Here is a 6,000-nt window from a genome sequence, read left to right as displayed (position 1 = left end):
TCAATGACGTCGGGACGTCACATGACCCAGGATGCAGGTCCCGGTCATGTGACGTCAGATACGTCACACAACTAGGCCAAAGACCGTCTGGAGCGCGGAGAGGTAAGTAACACTGTTTTCTATGTTCTCTTACCTCTCCTGGGCCTCCGATCACTATACTTGTGGGTCTGAAAAGACTCCCGAGTATAATAAGAGTGTTTGTGGGGCCCATGGCGTCACTTACTGATCCCGGCTCTTGCCAGGATCGGTAAGTAAATAGGGCCCGTTACCAGCTGGAGTAACTCCAGCTGGTAACAGCCGATTAAAAAACCCCCAAAAAAACGCAGCGGTAGCAGCTGTCGCTGGGCCCCTAATGTCCCGAGCTCTGTTGAACCCGCTACCCCGGTAGTTACGCCACTGATTCAGGATAGTTTGTAGAGGAACCACAGACTAGAGCTTAGACCCTGCTCTACACACATAGACTAGATCCAGCTTTATACACATAGACTAGATCCAGCTTTATACACATAGACTAGATCCAGCTTTATACACATAGACTAGATCCAGCTCTAGACACACAGACTAGATCCAGCTTTATACACATAGACTAGATCCAGCTCTAGGCACACAGACTAGATCCTAGCTTACTGAGCTGATACTTCTTGTGTGAAGTTTTAAATGATAAAATGCATGGACTACATGTATCACTGACTACAGATATAATTGTGAGGTTCTTAGCACACAACTTGACAAATTGTGCGAGCCCATCTGCCACGTCACGGCGACCTCATTCAGATGGGTCCCTACACTAAGACTTTATTTGTTTAATAAATGCTGTACCCCACTACCCATAGATAAGACCCCAGAGATCCAGTTTTTAGAGACTGCTCTGTAACAGTGAGTCTATATGAATGTAATTCCCTGTCCTATATGTAAAGTGTTAGTGAAGGGACCCATCACAATAAGGCCACTAAGTGGTCGATGGGATCAAACATGTCATGCAAAATTTTTGCTATGACATCACTATAACTAAAACATATTAATATACTATAATGTACTAATAATAGTAATGTACTATAACATATATAATATTGTATTTATTGAAATACAATATATTTAGACACACAGTAGACAACTTATACATCATGTATATAGAGATACTTATTAGTAGAGATGAGCGAACACTATTCGAAACAGTCGTTTCGAATAGCACGCTTCCATAGAAATGAATGGACGTAGCCAGCACACTGGGGGTTAGGCTGCTGGCAAAGTCAGCGTGTCAGCCGCTTCCATTCACTTCTATGGGAGCGTGCTATTCGAAATGGCTGTTTCTTATGTACCCATCGTATAGTGCCACGTTTTTAATAGTCTGCAAGTGCTGTCTACTTATATAACATATCTTTACTGTATGTCTGTGTGTGTGTATATATACACACACTAATAAGTATATATTCATACATATATAAAATATACACGTTGTTGTAAAGATTTTACTATGTGTATATGTCTATATACCATACAGACACCTGACATTTACTATAAATATAGATATAGCTCTATTACACTATGACATAAGTGGACAATAAGATACAAATTGTATAACTTGAACTACATCTAGACATGGCTACATATATAATTAGCACACACATCTATGTACAGTATAAACTATTTACATACATTGCTACATGTATTATAGTATGAAGTATTAAAGGGGTTATGTCATTCTTATCTTCTCCCCCCTCCATGCTATTCACCTCTCTCCTATACCACTTTGCACTTGTTGCCTCTACCCCTCTCCAATCTCCTCTATTCCACCGCACCTCAGGCCTCTCTCCTCTACCCCTCTACTCCTCCCACCTCAGACCTCTCTCTTCTATCCATCCATGCCTCTCTCCACTAGACCTCTTATCCCCCGCACCTCTCTCCTCTGGGACTCTTGCTTCTGCCCTCTTGCGCATCTCTCCATTACTGTATTCTTTTGCGCCTCTCTTGGCTATGCCTCTGCACCTCTTCTCTTCCAAGTCTGTCACCTCTGCCCTCTCTCTTCCACATCTCTGCATGTCTTTCCTCTCTCATTTACTCTTCCTTGCTTTTTGCCAATAAGGCCACTAAGGCATACTTTTCACAATAAGGCCACTAAGTGGTCGATGGGCTCAAAGATGTCATGCACAATTTTTGCTATGACATCACTATAACTAAAACATAGTAATATACTATAATATACTAATAATAGTAATGTGTATATAATATTGTATGTATTGAAATACAATATATTTAAAGACACAGATGACTTATACATCATGTATATAGAGATACTTATCAGGTAAATGGCACAACTCAAAGATATATATTTAGATAATTCTAGAAATAAATACATACAGTACACACTTTACACATTCTTAATTTATAAAGAAATGATGTACCCATCATATAGTGCCATGTTTCTAATAGTCTGCAAGTGCTGTCCACATATATAATACATCTTCACTGTGTATATATATATATATATATTATATGTTCATTCATTCATAAATTCATACATACATATATAAATTATACACGTTGTGGTAAAGATTTTACTATGTGTATATGTCTATATACCATACAGACACCTGACAATTATTATAAATATAGATCTATTACACTATTACATAAGTGGACAATAACAGATACATAACTTGAACTACATCTAGACATGTCTACATATATAACTAGCACACACACCTATGTACAGTATAAACTATTTACATACATTGCTACATGTATTATAGTATGAAATATTAAAGGGGTTATGTCATTCTCATCTTCTCCACCCCTCCATGCTATTCACCTCTCTCCTATACCACTTTGCACTTGTTGCCTTTATCCTCTACCCCTCTCACCTCTCTAATCTCCTCTATTCCACCGCACCTCAGGCCTCTCTCCTCTACCCCTCCGCTCCTCCCACCTCAGACCTCTCTCTTCTATCCATCCATGCCTCTCTCCACTAGACCTCTTATCCCCCGCACCTTTCTCCTCCTTGACTCTTGCCTCTCTCCTCTATCCCTTCACACATCACTCTTCTCTCCTCTACTACTCTACCACTCCATACCTCTCTCCTCTACTCCTCCATGTTCTGTACCTCTCTTAACACATTCTTAATTTATAAATTAAATTATGTACCCATCATATAGTGCCATGTTACTAATAGTCTGCAAGTGCTGTCCACTTATATAATACATCTTTTACTATGATTTTACTATATTACAGATTTTACTGTGTATATGTCTATATACTATACAGACACCTGACATTTACTATAAATATAGATATAGATCTATTACACTATTACATAAGTGGACAATAACAGACATAAATTGTATAACTTGAACTACATCTAGACCTGTCTACATATATAACTAGCACACACATGTATGTACAGTATATAATATTTACATACATTGCTACATGTATTATAGTATGGAGTATTAAAGGGGTTATGTCATTCTTATCTTCTGCACCCCTCCATGCTATTCACCTCTCTCCTATACCACTTTGCACTTGTTGCCTCTATCCTCTGCCCCTCTACACCTCTCCAATCTCCTCTATTCCACCGCACCTCAGGCCTCTCTCCTCTACCCCTCCGCTCCTCCCACCTCAGGCCTCTCTCTTCTATCCATCCATGCCTCTCTCCACTAGACCTCTTATCTCTCCCCCTCCGCACCTTTCTCCTCTGCGACTCTTGCTTCTCTTCTCTATCCCTTCACACATCACTCTTATCTTCTCTCCTCTACTACTCTACCACTCCATATCTCTCTCCTCTACCCCTCCATTCCTCAAGCCTTTCCCTTTTACCCTTTCATGGTCCTTACCTTTGTCCTATAACATTGCATTCCTTGTTCCTCTCTACTCTATCCCTCCACTGCTCTCACCTCGCTCCTTTCCTTTCCATGCCTTGTGATTCTCTCCTCTACCCCTCCATGTTCTGTGCCTCTCTCCTCTATGCTTTTGTGCCTCTCTTCATTATGCATCTTAACCCCTCCCTTTCCAAGTCTGTCACCTCTGTCCTCTCTGCTCTACCCCTCCGTGTCTTGCACCTCTCTCCTCTTTGTTTTTGTGCCTTTTACCTATCCATTTTATTCCTCTGCACCTCTCCTCTCTCAAGTCTGACCTCTCTCCTCTACCCCTCCCCATACCTCTGTCCTATACTCCTCCACACTTTGTACCTCTCTCCCTATACCTTCATGCCTCACGACTCTCTCCTCTATTTTCTCCCCTTCTGCGCCTCTATACCTCTGCAGCTCTTGCTTCTCTACTCCACCACACCCCGTGCCATTATCCTCTACCCCTCTGTGCCTATCTCCTCTTATACACTGCACCTTGCACCTCTTGCACCTTGTGGCTCTCCTAATCCTCTGCACCTTGATACTCACCCCACTACACCTTTGTTACTTTTGCTTCTCTTCTCTAACTTTCTGCACCTTAGACTCTCTTCTCATCTCTCTTCTATCACTCCACATCGCAGTCTGTGTTCTCTTCCTGTACCTTCCTATTTTTTTTCTTACACTTGTACCTCTCCTTTACCCCATCACACCTCGTACCTCTCTCCTCAGTACCTGGCACCTGTCTCCTCTGTGCCTTACCGCCATGCCTCTCATCTCTATCTCGTCACGCCTCTCCCCTCTCTCCTCTACACTTCTGTGCCTTTCTCCTTTGCCTCTATTCTCACATTTTTCCTCTCTTCTCTACCCCTTTGTGCTTTGCTTCTTCAATACATTTTGTTTCTACCCTTCCCGCCTCTCACCGCTCTACTGCCTCCTCTACCCCTCTGCACCTTTTATCTTTTTCCTATACCCCTTACACACCTTACACATACTATGTATTGGCATACTTACCACAACTGTGGTCACCCTTCACACAGACATTTACATACATGGTACCTGGTATCTCTGACACATTCATGTAGTTTATCCTATATGGAAATAAAGATAAAACCAGGTAAGTTAACTAGCAGCAATGACGGATAATAGCAACGAACATTAGCAACGGTAGTGTGAACGTCCCCTTGCAAGGATATGGCAGCCATGATTTTGGGATCTGTCAATCTGTAGACATATGTGGCATTTCAGAGGACGTGTACTAAAGCAGAAAGATTATGACTTTAGTTTCCAATGGATGAAAACAGGAGGCAGGACAGATGTCTTTGCTTTTAACTGTCTAAATCCAATATCAGAAGATCAGGCTCTCACTTGTATAACTGTGTAGAATAGCAGAGCTGCCTGCGCTATCCTGCCTGCCCCATAACAACCCAAACCTGACTAAGTGGAGATAACCGATGGCGACTGATACCCATTGGATATAGGAAGAAATCTTATTAACAATGGCAGGAGACATTCATGGAAATATTTCTTATTGTTATATAAATGATGGGTCAGATTAGAGAGAAGCTCATGTGAACAGAGGCTAATACTGGTCATTTATTAACAGTCGCCCCCTAGCTGTTATCTGTAATACAGTCTGTGTAATGATCGGTCTTCAGTATTAGGATTAGATCCCGGTCACTTATCTCAATGTCATCACCTCTGCAGAGCCCGAGCACCTCCATGTCCTTCTTCTCTCTTCACCGTCTACTAACTGACCACAGCCAACTGATTGTTTCAAATTACTATCCTGCAATCCTATTGGTTATGGCTGACTGTAGTTGCCATGGTGACAAATGCAGCTGAAGATTTAACCCTTTAAGCCCCAATACTGTTTTAGCATCAAGGTCTATTTATTTCTCTGCAGACATTGCTGTATGAGGGCTTGTTTATTGCAGAATAAGATACATATTACTAAATGACCATCTTTTATTAACTATTTTTCATTCAATGGATCCAAACATTTACATTAATGATATTAATAAATATGGATAGGTTATTTTTGTCTCTCTGATTTTGCAATATACCGTATTTTTCGGACTATAAGACGCACCCAGGTTTTAGAGGAGAAAAATAGGGAAAAAAATTTTCAGGCAAAAAATGGTAAAATATTTAATATATG

Source organism: Leptodactylus fuscus, chromosome 9 (genome assembly GCF_031893055.1).
Source record: "Leptodactylus fuscus isolate aLepFus1 chromosome 9, aLepFus1.hap2, whole genome shotgun sequence".
Lineage (NCBI taxonomy): Eukaryota > Metazoa > Chordata > Amphibia > Anura > Leptodactylidae > Leptodactylus > Leptodactylus fuscus.
Note: the sequence above shows the minus strand (reverse complement) of the source record.